The 19,495-nt window shown below is 37.4% G+C and overlaps 1 long non-coding RNA gene across 1 annotated transcript; it reads left to right on the top strand.

Annotated features, from left to right (window-relative positions):
• The first annotated feature begins 981 nt into the window (after positions 1 to 981).
• On the top strand, positions 982 to 2,670 carry LOC150034727 (uncharacterized). The gene is made up of 3 exons (XR_016531413.1): positions 982 to 1,873; positions 1,983 to 2,087; positions 2,304 to 2,670. It is a non-coding gene; the product is annotated as an uncharacterized LOC150034727 (long non-coding RNA).
• Positions 2,671 to 19,495: the final 16,825 nt, after the last annotated feature.

Below are 19,495 nucleotides of genomic sequence, written 5' to 3'. Positions count from 1 at the left end.
AGGGTATTTAAGCTGACGGAAACAGAATCCCTTCATTTGGGAACCTATCTAGAAGGTGAATTGGACAAATATTTTATAAGCATGCAATAACTGATTAATTTTATTAAAGTGTTTAATAAATGAAATCAAATATTGTTAAAATATTCAATATAAGCGCTATATTGAACAAATTAACAAGGAGTTAGTTAAAATTAATTAGCCGGATTTTACTAAGTTAATAAACTCATCTTTTGCAAAACACCTAGGGATGTTTGACAACCAATGAGAGTTTGGTTGAGTTGGTATTTTTTACCAACTCAATGTTTGACAACCAAGATTAAATGTTAGTGGAGTTGAGTTGGTTACCAACTCACCCCAACTCTCCCTAGTTCTCTATCCCTCCAATATTTTTAATGGTTCCACCCATCGGTTCTTGGTGGCAAGTATTGCTGCCACACTTCGGTAACATACTCCGATGATCACCTTTGGGTGACCAACTCCGAGTCCGACAACCACCTCTGACGACACTCTAGCAACCAAATCAGACAACGACCTTGATAAAAAAGAAAACTCTTGATTTTCACGTTCGCACGACCAACATCGACGAAGAACTCCAGCCTCCACCAACCACCTTCGATGACAACTCTAGCGACTAACTCCAACGACTACCTTGACACAAGTAACTTCGACGACATACTCTACCTACCACCTTCGTATGCCCAAATTCGATGACCACTAATAAAAATAAAACGGTGAGTTTAATTACCTACTATTTTATCACTCTCACTCTCACTTGTTTTCCCATGTACTTTCATTACTCTCCCATCTCCCTTAAGTTGATTTGTCGTTTCTCTCTCTTTCATGCTCTCTTCATATTTACTCTCCTTCTCTCATCTTCTCTCTTCTTTCGTCGTCTGGTTCGTCTTTCTCATTTTCTGTGAAACACGCATCTTAATTTCTACTTAAGTAAGTAATTAAGTTTAAGTTAATTATAACTTGTAGGGAAAAGCTGGAGGAAAAGGAAGAAATATTCTAAGTATGAGTATCGCTAGTTTTGTGTTGGTATCGCTCGTATCAGTCAAGTCTCGCTAGTATGGGTTCTGTTGGTGAAGATCTCGTTAGCTCCAGTACCACTAGTTTTAGTCTTGCTAGCACCAGTGTTGGTAGCTCTGTGGTATCGGTGGTTTCACTCGTGGAGAAAGTATCGCTAGTCTCGCTCGCTAGAGCTAGTCTCGCTAAGTCTCGCTAAGACTTATCAATCTCGCTAGTCTCGTTCAGTGTCGCTCTTGTCAGTGTCGCTGGGCACGAGAAGTCTCGCAATGAAGCATGTACGTGGCGGAACCAGATGAAGCGTGGGAAACACAAGGTGGAGGTGGACAAATATTAGGACATGCAAAAGGGGTTCTCTGCGTTGGATAACCCTGGAGAAGGACAACCCAGACCCATGCAAGCAGAAGATGGAAAAGTGGAAGCGCTGGACATAGCATGGTGAAGACATGAACGATTTACATGCAGTTCAGATGTCAAGCGTAAGGGAGATGAAGACAAAATTGAAAGCTTATAAATAACCAGAGGCCTTCACTTCATGACATAACACAATTCCCTGCAAGAGAAATGAGGGAGAATATGTGAAGGCAAGGTTTAGAAGGCTACGGTGATCAAGTAGGCCAGAGGTACAGGTTGCTGTCTGGCAGTAAGACTATACTGAGACGTCAACATCAAGTAGCTGCTGTAAGGAAATTCTCAAAGAAGGTGTTAATCGGCAGTAAAGTGATGTTGTTGCATCAACTTCAAAACGAGGAGAAATCTTGCGATATTAAACTCGGCTCGAGAGTTTAGAAGGAACCGAGGGAAACCGGGGAACTCACCGGGAGGGAAGTCCCTACTAATAAATGTGAGTGATATTCTTTTAAGGACTTAAACATATCTTTATAGTTGTTATGCTAGTAATGACGTATGCATAGTGCGAACGTGGATAAGTATCAGTTTCACTGGATGGTCAGGTCGAAAGAACTAGCCCCTAAGCCTGTGAGGGAACTTAGCATGGGATGGTCAGAGGACCGACGGATCTAGTTTAAGAGGGTCTATGTGCATATAGAGAATCTAAGGTATGTAAGAGTTAATGTGAAAACGTTGAGTTTATGTCTACCAACTACCGTGTGTAGATAGGACAGAGATTGGACTCGTTCGAGATTGAGGTTTAAGTATTAACCTCGTATTGTTATATGTTTTTATCTTAATGAGGTGAAGGAAACTCTGTAAGTTGTTTACCACTCACGGAGTTTTGTGAAGCTCATCCTTTTCTTTTATGTTTTCTTTTCCAGGTAGTGATGTGCGAATAGTTCCAGGGTGTTGCTACGGTCAGGGTCTGCCACACACTTCAGCCACACTTCCAAGTTTAGACTGCTGTTAAGAGTTTATAGTCAAGAGTCTGTAAAATATATAAGTTGTACCAATGAAAAATACAGTAAAACCCTGTTAAGAAATGTTATTGAGTTAAAGTTGTTTATTGAGTTTGTATGCATTTTAAGGTTTCTAAGTCAACTTGCCTGCAAGTTAGCAGGCAAAGGGTTGGTAACTGCTGTAGTCATATCTCCTTCTAGGTTTAGAGGGAAATCTGGAAGGGGGTGTGACATTTTCTCTCTTCTCTATCGGACTCGTATGAATTTTATTTTCCCTATTCTTTCTCAACTCCTCTTTTCTCTTTTTTTTTTTTTTATTTTCTTTCTATGGTTATTCTTCTTCTATTTCATTTTTTTTCTTAGATCTAAGAAAGATTACATTTCACTAAACAAAAGTTCAACGATATGTTTTAAACAACATATCTTTTGATGTTTTCAAATATTAATTCCAATGAAATAGTGGAATTTAAAATTATGTCTCGAATTTTTTTTTTTTTTTTTAAAGAAAGATAGTTTGTATACTGATGCAGCATAATAGTAGAAAAAATAGACATCAATATTTCAAATATTAATTCCAATGAAATAGTGGAATTTAAAATTATGTCTCGAATTTTTTTTTTTTTTTTTTTTTAAAGAAAGATAGTTTGTATACTGATGCAGCATAATAGTAGAAAAAATAGACATCAATATTTCTAAAATCATTTCACCGGTTTTAGAAAAAGGTAAATCTATATTCCATAGATTAGTAAAAAAAAACTATCTAATAGTTATGGTTTTAGAAAAAGGTAAATCTATATTCCATAGATTAGTAAAAAAAAACTATCTAATAGTTGGTCTTATGATTTAAATTGTAAGATTTTGTTTTTTTTAAGATTAATATTTAAATGTCATTCCTTCTATCTAAAACAATGTCAATAGTTTCATTTGATGACGCTAATCTTTTTAGGTCTTTTTAATTTTTACGATAATTAAAGATTAAGTTGGTTCATAAATGGAATAATCACTTTTATTTGAGTGTTTAAAAAATTGAATTCAAAATTTTGTGTTCCGTAGAGAATTTATTATGTTTTGAGAATAGAAAATAATTGGAAGTTTTTTTCTTTTTATCTTAGAAAAGATAGAAAAATATGTGTATAGTTAGAAAATTAAAATCAACAATAAAAAAAAAAAAAGACAAAATCAATTTCATTTATAAAAACAACACTAGATATCCCAACTCAATTCAATTTTGCATCCAAACACAGACAATAATTATCAGCTTAACTCAACTCTGCACACCAAATACAAACAATGTAACTCTCTAGATAATAATTACTAAGTCAACTCAACTCTCTACTTTTATCGTGTGCCAAACGTCCCCTAGTGAGAAGAAAAAGATGTATATGATATGTTGTTTTTCTACCCATGTTCTCCTTATTCACAAGGTGAGATTCATGCTCGGCCTCGTAGATTTTACTAAGTTATTTCTAACTTATTTGCTCTCGCATCTACCACAAGTGACAACTCTATCATTTCAATAAATTGTTCAAATACAAATTCAGTGTTCAGATTTATATTAAAATCTTCACATACTGGTTGGTCATATTCAACTCCATAAACACCATCAATCATATGACCATTTATGAGTAAAGTAAATTCCAAACATTTGTCTCCATTTTCTATAAAAAAAAAAAAAATGCAAAGAATGTGTTCTTAATTTATCAGACAAAACTAACTATTTTGTTAACTACCTAACTAAAATGGTTAAACATTTCATAACTAAATATTTAATTAAATTAATATCATACTCCAATTACTAAAAGAAACTTTATATAATTAAAATTAGAAATAAACTAAAGGGTGGTCGCCAATTGGTTTTGTGTTTTAACAAACCAACTAGTCAGTCGGTCGATCAAGGAAAATACTAATTTCCTACCGAACCGACCAAAAACCTAAGAGCTTGTTTGCTAAAAAATCTAAAATTAGAATTTTGAAAACAAGGTTCAAAGAAAACGTAGTTGTATTTCATATTTTCTGATATGTGTTTATTAGCAAATTCATAAATTAAATTCTAATTTAAATAATTTTTCAAAATGTATCTGGGTTATTGTTTATAAACCATAAAACTAAATATAAATATTAGGTTGAATATAAACTATCACTAATTAATGTATGAACTTGTGTTATGTTAAAATTTTAGGCAAATATCAATTTATACCCCTAAACTTTGGGGAGTGTATCAATTTAAATCTTAAACTATGAATTGTATCAATTTAAACCTTAAATTCTGGGTACTGTATCAATTTAAACCCTAAACTTTGGGATTTATATCCATTTATACCCAAACTAATAATTATATCAATTTCAACCCTGACTTTCATAAGTGTATCAATTTAAACCTTAAAATTTCATAAATATATCAATTTAAACCCTGAACATCCATAAGTATTTATATTGATATAAGTGTATCCAAATAGAACATAATGGAGAGTTTAAGTTGATACAATTATGAAAGTTCAAGGTTTAAATTGATACACTTATAAAAGTTATGAGTTTAGATTGATACAATTATTAGTTTAAGGTTTAAATTGATACAATCCCTTAAGTTTAAAGTTTAAATTGATGCAATTATTAGTTTAGAGTTTAAATTTATATAACACCAAAAGTTCAAGGGTATAAATTGATATTTTCCCTAAAGGTTTTGTATAATGATTATTTTGTAACATCATATTAATATAAGATAATTGTTTTAAGCTACAAAACTGCTGAAAATATTTTCAAATATAGGAAAGTGTTACTGTCTATTAGTGGTAGTCAATGATAGAAACTGAGAGACGGTAACATTTTGCTATATTTGTAAATAAGTCATTGACTCATTTTCAATATTTGAAAACAACCTTATAATATATAATGTATTATATAAAACATATTTTAATTTTACAAAAGTAATTGAGTTTATAACATGAAATGATATATTTGTTATTATTTTTATCTATTCTAATATAAATCTTTATTTAAAAATTTTTAATTTAAAATTTGGATATAGAGAAATTATAAAAATATTGTTTTTAGAATTTGCACTATCTAGAGCAATGAAAATGAATAAGAAACAGTTTTTAGAAACATAATCTCGCATATCTATCATACAATAAATCTAAAAACATAAAATAGAATCAAAATTACAGTGCGAAAAACGCTAAAAGTAATGTTGGTTGCCTCCCATCGCTAGAAATGGTTTTGAGAAAACCATGATTTTGCCCAAGGTTTTCTAGAAACTAAGACTTTTCAAAACAAAGATGACATGATTTTTCTTATCTTTCCCACATCTTTGACTCTTTTCACCTATTTTTTCTTCTCTCTCATTTCCCTTTTCATTCTCTCCCAATTTTCCATTCCCAATTTTCCTACTCTCTCATTTGAAGATTAAATTTAATTTTTCTATTTTCTCTCCTACTTTTTTCTTTTTCCAAGTTTCTATTTGATTGAATTTTTCCATCTCTCTCCACGTTTTTTCCACCATTAGCTATATTTCACTATTTTATTTTATTTTTGTTATTTTTCAAACCCACGGTGTAGATGTTGTCATTCCTCATAGTGACCCTAACTTTTTTTTCCAAGAACCCTAAACCCTAAACAAACAACTCTAATATTAAAAGAATGTATAATATTATAAAAAATACACAAAAAAAGAAATTAAATCTCAACTCCATAGAACCAAAAAGCTACAAAAATCATCATTGAAACATTTATGAATTCAAAAAGTATTAAACAATGATGAACTAATAGCAAAGTAATATATCTAACATAAAAAAGTTTAATAAAATTTCAAAAAGCTAAAAAAAATTGGAAAGGAAGTCATAGATCCGATAACCATGGTCGCTTCTTCAATTGCTCCCTTGTTACCCAGACGACAACAAAAACTCTATACTTTATTCGTACAATGACAAAAAAGTGGAATTGTTTTTGTGGCGCCCAAAATTCTTAAAGGTAAATTCAATTTGTTTTATTTTGGGTTAATTGAGGATTTTTTTTGTTAAAAAAAATTGAATTTTGGGTTTAAAAATATGTGATAAGTCATTTGGGGACTTGGAATTAAGTTAATCTTTGGATTTATCTTGTTGTCGGTTAATTAATTTAATGAGGAAATTAAGGTGTTTTAAGGAAAAAAAAAAGAAGGAAAAGAAAAAGGTTTATTTAATTTAGTTGGGGGAATTAGGGTTTTTTTAGAAAAGAAAATTGATCATAAATTAGGGTTAAAGTGGCCACATTATGCGTGGAAGGAAATTTTTTTTTAAAGGAAATTCTTTTCTCTTCTTCTAGCCCTCTCGGCCATATGATCGCCCTCCGCCTTTGGTTTTTCTTCTTTCGTTCGCACACTGCCCACGCTGCCAATGTGGTCCAGCTGTCGATCTCGTCCCCAACCGCGCGTCATTGAATCCATGTTAGTCGCTCACGCTGGATCCAATTGCACGACCTCCAGCTGTCCACGTCCGTGCCACTTCCCTCCTCCGTCCGCACACGCTCGGCTCCAGCCGCGCATCCTCGTTCAGTCACCGTTCACTGTCGGTCCACACATGTGTCAACCACAGTCCTTCTATCATTAGATTCTTGTTAGTTTCCATCGGTTTTTTTTGCCATTTGGGTTAAAGATTTTGGGCACCTTTAGGTCTGCCCTTGGTTGTTACTTCGATGCCCAACAAATTTCTAGTCTAATTTAAGTTTTACCTGACGTAGAAATACAAGTTATTTATGTCACCTTATCTAGATATTACGGCCAAAAGTTAGTAAATATGCACCTATTATATGAAAATTAGCGTAGTATTACAATAATTATAAATGTTTGCATTTACCCCTACTAACACCATAAAGATGGAAGACAAGCCGAATTTTACTCTGTTTTGCAAGAGACCAAGTCACCGCTTGCACTCAAGGTTCACGAGAAACTGATCAACGCATCTCTGTCACATTACGCCCATCAATCAACAATGAAGAGACGATTACCGCAATGACGGCACAATGTGACAGTCGATCCAGAGCTGTGTTGCAACCGCATGCGGTAATAAAAACAACACCGCATGCGAACCCATGATCGAAAGATGCAAGAGCAACGCAAAAGTAGAGGATTGAGACACATGTACAACTAACGGTTGTGCAGAATTGACGGTCTGATTGCATAACAGAAGGAATAATATCCCTCCATCTTCGAAATTGCCGTAACAATCAGTGGGGACAAAAAATGTTGAGAGAAAAGGCTGAGCTGAGTGCTTAAGTGAAGAAATCCGGGAAGAAGACGAGATAAGGCCGAGAGGTGAATCTCAGATCAAATCTGCCAAACACCCGATTGAAAGCTCTGTGCAAAGATCCCTACTACCGGTGGAGCAAGCCTGAGAGGGAAGCTTTTCCTACCATCAAATCCATCCTATCCGACAAGCAGATCTCCATCGAATCAGTGCCAAGACATTGGCACTTGTTTGTATCTGTTCTATCTCCTTCATAGTTGTATTTCACTGTTTCTTTACCTCTGCATTCACACCATGTATCAAATGCTTAATAGAGATATTAAATGTTTCAATAGCTTTCATTTACCATTTTCTGTCTATTTCCGTTCACCCGTCAATCACTTTTTTCATGATGTCTTCTTAATTCCCTGATAAGCAATATGAATTAACCAAGTACTTAATCTGTGTTAAAGATATAAAATGCATTTAGCTAAGGCATGCTAGACGGCATCTTCACCTGTGAGAGTAGAAGTGAAGATGCCATTCCGACCTATCAAGAGAAGGTCAGAAGAATGCGTTAACTAAAGCGAGCAGTACTTCAAGACATGGAAGAAACCTTGCATTCATTACGTTAGTCTCTGTTTCACTACAGACATGTGGGAACGCGGCCGATCACTGAAAGGTGTACTCCAAGATAAGAGCAGAACAACATTTGTAGCTTCAACGCAATTGAGAACTTGCGTTGTTATATTCTTTGTCTTTGTCTTTCTATTCTGTTCATAAGACTTGCCGCCGCATTCCACGTTTTTTGCATGACTTTCATAGCCAATTTGACCCCAGCATCTTATAATATGAAGCTTGTATCTTGTATCATCTAGCTTAGGTTTATTGTATTTTATTTTATTATCGCACCTTTACTGCTTTACTCTACTTTATTGCAATTTATATACCTATACAAACCAAACTTTTAAAGATTGAAAACCTGGTCGCGTATAACATGAACATACCACAATAACCTAAATCAGCCCCCGTGTTCGACCTCGAATCACACCGAGAAACTTGCGGTGGAATTACACTTGGTTCCATCGTAAGGAAACTTGTGACAACGCATGACATACTATGTGAACATCCATAATTAATGCATATCTAGCAGTTGTATTGCATCATTTCGAGCATAGAACATCATCAATCATACTTCTCAGTGTTAGTGTAGATAAAACGTCCAACAAGTTTATAGTGCAGTTGCCGGGGAATTGGTTAACGGTTAGTGTTGAATATTTTTATGTTATGTGCAGGACAGATCTCTTTGTACTAACTGTTCAACGGGGAGAGCAGACTGTCGGCTTATGAGTGCTGGAGTGATCTGGTAATTCTAAGTGGACCCAGAGATCAAGTGTATTCTTTGCACAAAGTTCATCAGGGCTAAATTAATTGGTGAAAAAGCATGGTTGATGAAAATGTGGCACCTGCTGGAAACTAGAGGGGAGATTTACCAGTGCAAGATCCCATTTTTCTTGCTGCTGACCAGAACATTCCTATGAGGGAATATGCGGCGCTAGATTTCTATAATTTTTCACTAGGAATTTCAAGACCAGTAGTCGAGGGGAATGAAAGTTTTGAAATAAAACCTATTGTGCTACAAATGATTCATAATGTGAGGCAATTCGGAGGATTACAGGGAGAAGACCCACACGCTCATTTGACAAATTTTGTAGACATATGTAGTGCATTCTCCGTGCCTGGTGTAACTCAAGAAAGTCTTAAACTATACCTATTCCCATACACATTGCGGGATGAAGCAAAAAGATGGGCCGAAGCATTAAAGCCAGACGAAATTAATGGATGGGAGCAGTTGGTTGATAGGTTCATGAACAAATTCTTCCCTCCATCTGTCAACCAAAGGAGGCAGAGGGAGGTTTTGAATTTCGAACAAAAGGGTTATGAAACCTTGAGCATCGCCTGGACGCAATTCCGACAGTTAGTGAAGAACTGTCCGCATATCGGGATTCCTGACTGTATTTTGATGGAAACCTTTTACAATGGCCTCGACCAATCAACGCAAGCAGTTGTCGATGCCTCCGCAGAAGGAGGATTAATGAATCATATACGGAAGCGAAGAACATATTGGATCGCATCTTGCGACATTCTGACGAGTGGATTGATACCGGGCTTGAGATAAGAGGTCAGGAGCAAGAAAGAGTAGAAAGGGTCGATGTGCCAACGAACACAATGAGCGCATTGGTCGAACAAATGACCACAATGACCTCGCTCCTCCAAACAGTGGCTAACCAGCAGAGAACTCTCTCTCAAGGAAAAGCGCAGGTTAAGGTGGTGACTCATGGGACTGTAATGGATTGCACTCAATGGAGAGAGGTACATCTGGTAGATGTCTGCCCATGGAATCAACAACCCGTATATGCTATTTATGATGAATCATTGGGCAACAACCACAACCCTGGTTGGTGGGGTCACCCACTTTTTGGTCTGGATGAGAATCTCAATAACGGCCATAGTTTCTATCTATTCAGCTATTAAGAGGACGAGGCAACACTTCAGTCTTCACTAATCCGGATTGCAGCCCAAGTAATTCGCAAGGTATGCCATCCTGTGACCAACTGTTCACATATGATACCTCTTACAGTACCTTGTCTCTGGAGACATCATTAAAACATTACATTGAAAAGAGCGAGGTAATGAGACAATCGCAAGCTGACTCTCTTAAAGAATTAGAAGATCAGATAGATTAGCTTGCATGGAAACTCAGGAGTACTGGGGCCAAGAGGAAAAGAACAATGTCATATAGTGACATTGAGGAGTGGCAGAACGACAGCCTCTATTATGCCAGAAGTACCAGATGCGATAACAAAAGTACCAGAAAATTTGGCTATTGATGATGACCAGTTACTTAATAACGGAAGCAGCACCAGTTCAGAAGTAAGACCATCTACAAAAGATGAAGCTCCTCAAGACATGAATTCTCAATCAACACAACCTCTAGCCAATGACACACAGCAAGCACAGGACCTCATCCAACAACAAAGTGAACAAGAAACACGGTGGTATCCTCCACCCTTCCCGTCCAGGCTGAAAAAGAAAGACGACAGCAAGAAATTTCAGAGGTTTCTGGATATTCTCCAACAGCTACACATTAATATTCCCCTGATAGAAGCATTAGAGCAGATGCTGAGTTATGTGAAATTTCTCAAGGATATTCTCGCCAACAAGAGAAAGATTGGGGAAAGTAAAACAGTTGCACTAACATATGAGTGCAGCGCTCTGTTTCAAAATACTCTCCCTACTAAAATAAAGGACCCTGGGACTTTTACATTGCCCTGCACCATAGGAGGGAAGATAGTCGGAAACACGCTGTGTGATTTAGGAGCAAGCATAAACTTAATGCCCTTGTCAATTTTTAAAAACCTGGACATCGGCGAAGCAAGGCCAACCACGATCACATTACAGCTAGCTGATAGATCGATAAAGCTTCCTGAGGGCAAGATAGAAGATGTTCTCGTGCAAGTGGACAAATTTATCTTCCAAGCAGACTTTGTCATATTGGATTATGAGGCCAATAGAGAGATTCCTATCATCCTAGGATGCCCATTTCTTGCCACAGGGCGAACATTAATCGATGTGCAGAAAGGAGAATTGACCATCCAGGTCGATGATCAAGAAGTAAAATTCAAGGTACTCAATGCATTGAAGTACCCATGAGACATAGAGAACTGCCAATATATCGAGGAGCTGGGGGGAGAACAGTGGCACGAACCCCTGAAGGAAATGGAGGAGGAGGATTTTGAAGTCGGCGCAATGTTGGAGGAGGATTGCGCCACAATTCATGCTGAATCTAATTTTGAACCACTCAAGTTATCTGAACAGACATCGCAGCGCATTAAGCCATCTTTAAAAGAGCCACCTATGTTAGAGTTAAAGTCCTTGCCAGTACACCTAAAGTATGCTTACTTAGGAAGTAACGATCCGTTACCGGTTATCATTTCTGCATCACTGAGTAAAGAGAAAGAAGATGCTCTCATACGGATCCTAAGAAATAACGCAAAAGCATTAGGATGGACCTTGGTAGACATTCAAGGAATCAGTCCCTCGTATTGTATGCACAAGATCCACCTGGAAGAAGGAAAGAATGGATCAGTAGAAAGGCAACGCCACTTGAACCCTGCCATGAAGAAGGTTGTAAAGAAGGAAATAGTAAAGTGGCTGGACGCAGGTGTCATCTACCCGATATCTGATAGCAGTTGGGTGAGTCCAGTTCAATGTGTTCCGAAGAAAAGGGGATGACAGTCATCACTAATGACAAGAATGAATTGGTTCCCACAAGGACAACTATGGGGTGGAGAATCGGCATGGATTATCACAAGCTGAATTTGGCCACTAAAAAGGACCACTTTCCACTCCCATTCATTGATGAGATGTTAGACAGACCTGCGGGGAATGAATTTTTCTGCTTTCTTGATGGCTATTCAGGGTATAACCAAATAGAAATTGCGCCGGAGGACCAAGATAAAACAACCTTCATGTGCTCATTTGGTACGTTTGCATTCCGATGCATGCCATTTGGACTCTGTAATGCACCAGGCACTTTTCAACGATGCATGATGGCAATATTCTCAGATTACTTGGAGGAGTCAGTCGAAGTATTCATGGATGATTTCTCAGTCTTCGACAGTAATTATGACTCTTGTTTGTCTAACCTTGAAAAAGTTTTGAAGAGATGCGTGGCAACAAATCTTGTTTTCAACAGGGAAAAATGCTACTTTATGGTGGAAGAAGGAATAGTTCTGGGTCACAAAATCTCCAAGGCAGGATTGGAAATTGATCAGAAAAAAATCGACGTAATGTCCAAATTACCCCCACCTATGAACGTAAAAACACTTAGGAGCTTTCTAGGACACGCGAGGTTTTATAGAAGATTTATTCGCAACTTCTCCCAGATCGCAAGACCCTTAAATGCACTTCTTGAAGCTGACCGCGAGTATAATTTTGATGACGCCTGCACCAAAGCATTTAACACATTGAAAGATGCACTCATCTCAACACCCATTTTTATTCGCCCGATTGGACGCAACCATTCGCATTGATGTGCGATGCCAGCAAATATGCTGTGGGTGCAGTTTTGAGTCAGCGCAAGCATAAGGTGTTGCATCCTATTTATTATGCGAGCAAAACACTGAACGACACGCAGGAGAACTATACGACCACAGAAAAGGAAATGCTCGCAGTGGTATTTGCACTGGAAAATTTCCGACAGTACTTAATCAGAACGAACGTGGTGGTGTATACGAATCACTCTGCGATTAAGTATTTAATGACGAAAAAGGATGCAAAACCGAGGCTGATACGGTGGATGTTGCTTCTGTAAGAGTTCGACCTAGAAATCAAAGACTGGAAGGGCACCGAGAACCAAGTCGCAGGTCATTTGTCAAGATTGGAAAACTGCGAGGTTCAAGGGACAGAAAAAGATATTGAGGAAAGATTCCCCGATGAGCTGCTGATGGCAGTAGACATTGATGTTCCCTGGTATGCAAACATAGTAAACTTCATAGTTTGCGGTCAACTATCGGATGATTATACATACCAGCAAAAGAAAAAGCTAAGACATGATGCCAAATTTTATTTCTGGGACAACCCCTTCCTATATCGACAAGAACCTAATCATATAATACGTCGATGCGTTCCTGATCATGAAGCCAAGCACATTTTAGAGCTCTGTCATGAGTCCCCATATGGAGGACATTTTTGGGGGCAAAGAACCGCAGCAAAAGTCTTACAGTGCGGCTACTTTTGGCCAACACTGTTTAAGGATGCCATGCCCATGTTGTACAATGCGACAGGTGTCAAAGGACGGGGAATATGTCTAAAAGAAATGAAATGCCATTGACGTCAATCTTAGAAGTTGAATTATTTGATGTTTGGGGAATTGACTTCATGGGCCCGTTTCCACCATCATAAGGTCATCAATATATTCTGGTTGCGGTTGATTATGTATCGAAATGGGTTGAAGCCATTGCATGTGCCAAGAATGATGCGGCCACTGTGGCAAAGTTTCTGAAGAAGAACATTTTTGCTCGATATGGGACACCTCGAGCCTTAATCAACAATGAGGGCTCTCACTTTATCAACTGCATAATTGCCAACCTGTTGAGTAAATTCAGCGTCAGCCATCGAGTTGCAACTGCTTATCATCTGCAGACTAATGGGTAGGCAGAGATTTCTAACAGAGAGATCAAAACTATCTTGGAAAAGGTAGTTAATACTGCCAGGAAGGATTGGTCACCCAAGCTTGATGAAGCACTATGGGCTTACAGGACTGCCTACAAAACACCAATTGCCATGTCTTCGTACGCCCTGGTCTTCGGAAAAGCTTGTCATCTGCCACTTGAGTTGGAACATAAGGCGATGTGGGCATGCAAGAAGCTGAAGTTTGATTTAGCCAGTGCGAGGAAAGTTCGAAAGCTGCAATTGAATCAGTTGGTCAAATGGCGAAGGGATGCCTATGAAAATGCTAAGATATACAAGGGGAAAACAAGGAAATGGCATGATGACCGCATAAACGATCGGACATTCACCGAAGGTCAGCAGGTATTATTATTCAACGCACGTTTGTGATTGTTTCCAGGAAAGTTGAAGTCTCGCTGGTTTGGACCATTCCGAATCAACACAATCTTTCCTCACGGTACAGTGGAACTAACAACTTTAGACGGGAGCAGCGCATTCAAAGTCAATGGTCAGCAGATCAAGCCCTACTATGGAGGCGACTTCGATCGGCGCATGGAAATCATTGACTTGGGCAAGCAGGAGTAAACCGCTTGTAGGGAAAGCGATTGTGGTAACTCTAATAACTTCTTTCAATTGACCTTCCTATCTAAGTTTACTTGCTTTCTTTACAGCTTTCTTTTACCGTTTTCTAAATTCCATCAATTATTGTCTAGTAGAATCAGCCTTTAATATTTTTGTATTTCCTTCCAATTTAATTTCGCATGTATCTCCATATCTTAAATTTAGTTGCACTGGTCATATAATTGTTGTGAATGATTAGATAAATCACCGCAAGGTCTTTTCGACTGTCGTTTTTGATGAATTAAGAAGACAGGAAAGTAAACTATGAGGGGTGTAGTAAGTAAGCGACACAGTGCATCCAGTACACCTAAATGCATTGTGGTGAGGGGTGTATTGCACACGTATATGTCTTTTGCCCGTCCTTAGTTAAATGCACCATGTTGAGGTAGCCTCCAGAAATGTATTTAGTTAAGGGGCATGTTGCGGGGATGTATGTGTGCTGCCCGTCCTCGGCAAAAATGTATTTACGTTTATTGGAAGTATGGTGTGAATTATGAATCATGCACCCTTTTGAATCAAATTTGTAAAGTAATCAAATTCTTTGACTCTTGTATAGGCAATAGAAAATTTTTGTAATACATTCATTTGTAATTTATTTGTATCTTTTGTTAATAGTCGATACAATCAGAGTATATATTCACTCCACTTTTTGCCTGTGCCTCTTTTTTTATCTTCCTTTGCTAATTTTTGTGACGTTGTAAATCTCTTATTTTTACGATCTTCATTCCATTGCTAAGATGTATTATATGTTTACACTTAGAAACATTTCTCATACTTAGTAAATTCTGACTAACACTTAATTAATTCTTAGTTTGGCAGTACTTTACCTTTTATCTTTCAAAGTTCTGCTCAAACCTTCTTTTTGAAATTTTCTTCAAGTGTTTGTCTAGTCTCTCCAAACAACGCAATGAGAACCTTGCTCATCTTTAAATTTGGGGGTGGGGAAGGTCTGAGCAGATGAGATCAAGATTATGCTGTATTTAAGAAAATGTGTCCATTTTCATATTTTAATTTTTAATTTTTTTTTGCGAAAGTCCAATGTCAGTGCAAGGGAAAACCTCAAAACTATCCCAACCTGATAAGAGTTTAGTTGTGAAAGATGCCTGCTCATAGTTGAATGTTCGTATGACACCCATAGGAGCAAGCCAAAACGAAGGTGAGTTTCCAGGAACAACGCAGTATGAAAAAAAAAAGAAGAAACAAAAACAAAAATAAAAAGAATGCAAGAGACAACTTCTCTGATCCTCATGAGTTGAAGTTGAAATTGGCACACAACCGTAGTTGGATGTCGCATGACACTCGTGGAGATAAGCCAAAACGAAGAGTGTAACCATGACCAAAAGTCTCTAAATAAAGAAATGACGCAAATTTTTTTCTCATCGCATGTAGATACATTGAGTTATTTTGACAAAGAAGAGATAAACATTCTATTTTGAAAACTAGAAAAGCATTTTTGAGCAGAATTTTGTCATATAGAAGAATAAAGTAAGGATTGCTAAGAATTAGCAAGGATAGAAAGAAATTGCGATGTAAAGTAATGTGCCTAAGTGTAGCATTCGAAGCAACCAATCGTCGTAAAAATAGAGGATAGGAATTGAGCATGATTGCCTTAGTAGAAGATATGCTTGAGGACAAGCATATATCTAAAATTGGGATTGTGATAACTTGTAGAAATACAAGTGATTTATGCCACCTTATCTAGATATTGTGGCCAAAAGTTAGTAAATATGCACCTATTGTATGAAAATTAGCCTAGTATTACAATAATTATAAATGTTTGCAATTACACCCACTAACACCATAAAGATGGAAGACAAGCCGAATTTTACTCTGTTTTGCAAGAGACCAAGTCACCGCATGTGCTCAAGGCTCACGAGAAACTGATCAACACATCTCTGTCACATTACGCCCATCAATCAACAATGAAGAGACGATTACCGCAATGAGGCACAATGCGACAGTCGATCCAGAGCTGTGTTGCAACCGCATGCGGTAATAAAAACAACACCGCATACGAACCCATGATCGAAAGATGCAGCTGAGCAACGCAAAAGCGGAGGATCGAGACACGTGTACAACTAACGGTTGTGCAAAATTGACGATCTAATTGCATAATAGAAGGAATAATATCTCTCCATCTTTGGAATTGCCATAACAATCAGTGGGGACCACAAGGTCGGAGTCAAAGACCTGCACCTATAAATACCCCATAGATTTCAGAGAAAAAAGTCTACTTGATACGAGGTAAGTGCTGCAAAACTGTTGAGAGAAAAGGCTGAGCTGAGTGCTTAAGTGAAGAAATCCGAGAAGAAGACGAGGTAAGGCCAAGAGGTGAATCTCATATCTAATCTTCCAAACACCTGATTGAAAGCTCTGTGCAAAGATCCCTGCTACCGGTGGAGCAAGCCTGAGAGGGAAACTCTTCCTACCATCAAATCCATCCTATCCGGCAAGTAGATCTCCATCGAATCAGTGCCAAGACATTGGAACTTGTTTGTATCTGTTCTATCTCTTTCATCGTTGTATTTCACTGTTTCTTTACCTCTACATTCATACCATGTATTAAATGCTTAATAGAGATATTAAATGTTTCAATAGCTTTCATTTACCATTTTCTTTCTATTTCCATTCAACCGTCAATCACTTTTTTCATGATGTCTTCTTAATTCCCTGATAAGCAATATGAATTAACCAAGTACTCAATCTGTGTTAAAGATATAAAATGCGTTTAGCTAAGGCATGTTAGACGGCATCTTCACCTGTGAGAGTAGAAGTGAAGATGTCATTCCGACCTATCGAGAGAAGGTCAGAAGAATGCGTTAACTAAAGTGAGCAATACTTCCAGACATGGAAGCAACCTTGCATTCATTACGTTAGTCTCTATTTCACCACAGACATGTGGGAGCGCGACCGATCCCTAAAAGGTGTTTGTCAAGAGAAGAGCGGAACAACATTTGTAGCTGAATTGAGAACTTGCATTGTTATATTCTTTGTCTTTGTATTTGTATTTTGTTCATAAGACTTGCCGCCGCATTCCACGTTCTTTGCATAACTTTCACAGCCAGCTTGACCCCAGCATCTTGTAACATGAAGCCTGTATCCTTTATCATCTAGCTTAGGTTTATTGTATTTTTATTTTATTATCGCCCTATTACTGCTTTACTCTACTTTATTGGAATTTATATACCTGTACAAACCAAACTTTTAAAGATTGAAAACCTGGTCGCGTATATCATGAACATACCACAATAACTTAAATCAGTCCCCGTGTTCGACCTCGGATCACACCGAGAAGCTTGCGGTGGAATTACACTTGGTTCCATCATAAGAAAACTTGTGACAACACATGGCATACTATGTGAACATCCATAATTAACGCATATCTAGCGGTAGTATCGCATCATTTCGAGCATAGAACATCATCAATCATACATCTCAGTGTTAGTGTAGATAAAACGTCCAACATTACCCTTAATGTTTTGAAGCTTGGATCGATGTCTCGATGGTTTATCCACACTGTTCAATGGGGTTGTCGTATTTTCAATAATGTTTAAGTAAGTAGTTAGGGATGTTTTTATGGAATTGTAGTTTAAGAAAAGCGAATGTGGAGGTAAATATTAAATTTTTGTGTATTTAGGTCTGTGGTTTCACTTAGGGGGAGAGCTTGTTTCTTGGATTGAATTATTTCATGCTAGATTTTTTAGGTAAGTTACCTACTGTCGGTTCGCCCTCGAACCCAAGTATGTGTTAAGTATGTTGGGGTTGATGCCCTAAAGTCTCATGTCCTGTAGTTTGTAAATAGTATATACGAACACCTGTGATGTTAATATATGATATTTACTTCACATCTTGTATTTTGCTCAGTTAATTGTTTTATTTGCTTGACTACAAACCAATAAATATAAAATCCCTGGTTATCTGTATGTGACTCAAGCATGTATGTGGTGATATACAAGTGGATCATATCTTGAGTGATAACCAAAATGGTTTGTAGTAAATGGATCAAGGAGGGAAACCTTATCCTGGTAACGCTACGGATGCGGCTTGCTTTGTGGAATGGTCACAAATATTGTGACTTGTCACAGATGGTCTGATTCTGATCATTCGTGTTGGGGACATGCGAGCAAGGGTGTCCTATACAAAGAATTTGTATAAGACCTGACCACGAAGTGTTAACGTCTCGCTATATAACACCATTCATGACAGAGACTTCACTTCACTAAGATGACCATATGTAACATGACCTCAATTCTTAGTGAGTTGGAAATTCCTACCATTGAGGGCGGTTCCTTGATTTGTATGGGTGCGAGTGGCCAGGTCGCCGCTTCAAGCTTACCATTTTGGGGATTCATCTGATTTTGGAGTTGGGAACTCAGCTACACGAGATGAAATTCACTCTTTCCCTGAGGCAGGGGTAAGTAGATAGATGGCTCCCTTAAGGGCTGATTCCGGTGCTTGAACGATGTGGTGTCACACACCTTCTCTTGGCTCGTGAGGTGTTCACACATAGTTCGACTATGTTGTATTGTTCATTAGAGGAATCAGTGGTACTTAAAGAGTGAGATGTAACTACAGGGGTAAAACGGTAAATTGGCGTAGCTATACTTATGAGCATCTTTGAAGGGTCATCGTACTCATGATTGGTTATATCCGATAGACATAGAAATATATATGTGGTAAGAAGAGTTCAACTGTTGGTCTTTAGTGGAATCACTGATAGTTAACGGATGGTGGATCTCGTGGCTCAAGAGTTTAGTCATCTATTCACATACCGTTGGAGCTTCAAGCCACAGGTCCTTTAGGTCACCTGGTAGCTTGGATAAAGTTGAGAACCAGTGTTTGGGTTAATTTGAAATATTCAAATTGACAAGAGAAAGTTCAATTATATATGATATAATTGAACTGATTAATTATATATGATATAATTGACTAAATGTATGAGATACATTAATATGGAGGAAATTAGATATAAATATGATTTATATCAAGTAGAGGAGAAAATACTATAGTAAATATGTGATATCAAACTATAGAATATAAATATAATATGATTATATTGAT

This window comes from Benincasa hispida, chromosome 8 (genome assembly GCF_027475165.1).
Source record: "Benincasa hispida cultivar pf3 chromosome 8, pf3_genome.v1.1, whole genome shotgun sequence".
NCBI classification, from domain to species: Eukaryota; Viridiplantae; Streptophyta; class Magnoliopsida; order Cucurbitales; family Cucurbitaceae; genus Benincasa; species Benincasa hispida.
The sequence above is the reverse complement of the archived record's forward strand: the minus strand, read 5'-3'. Positions and strand labels throughout refer to the sequence as shown.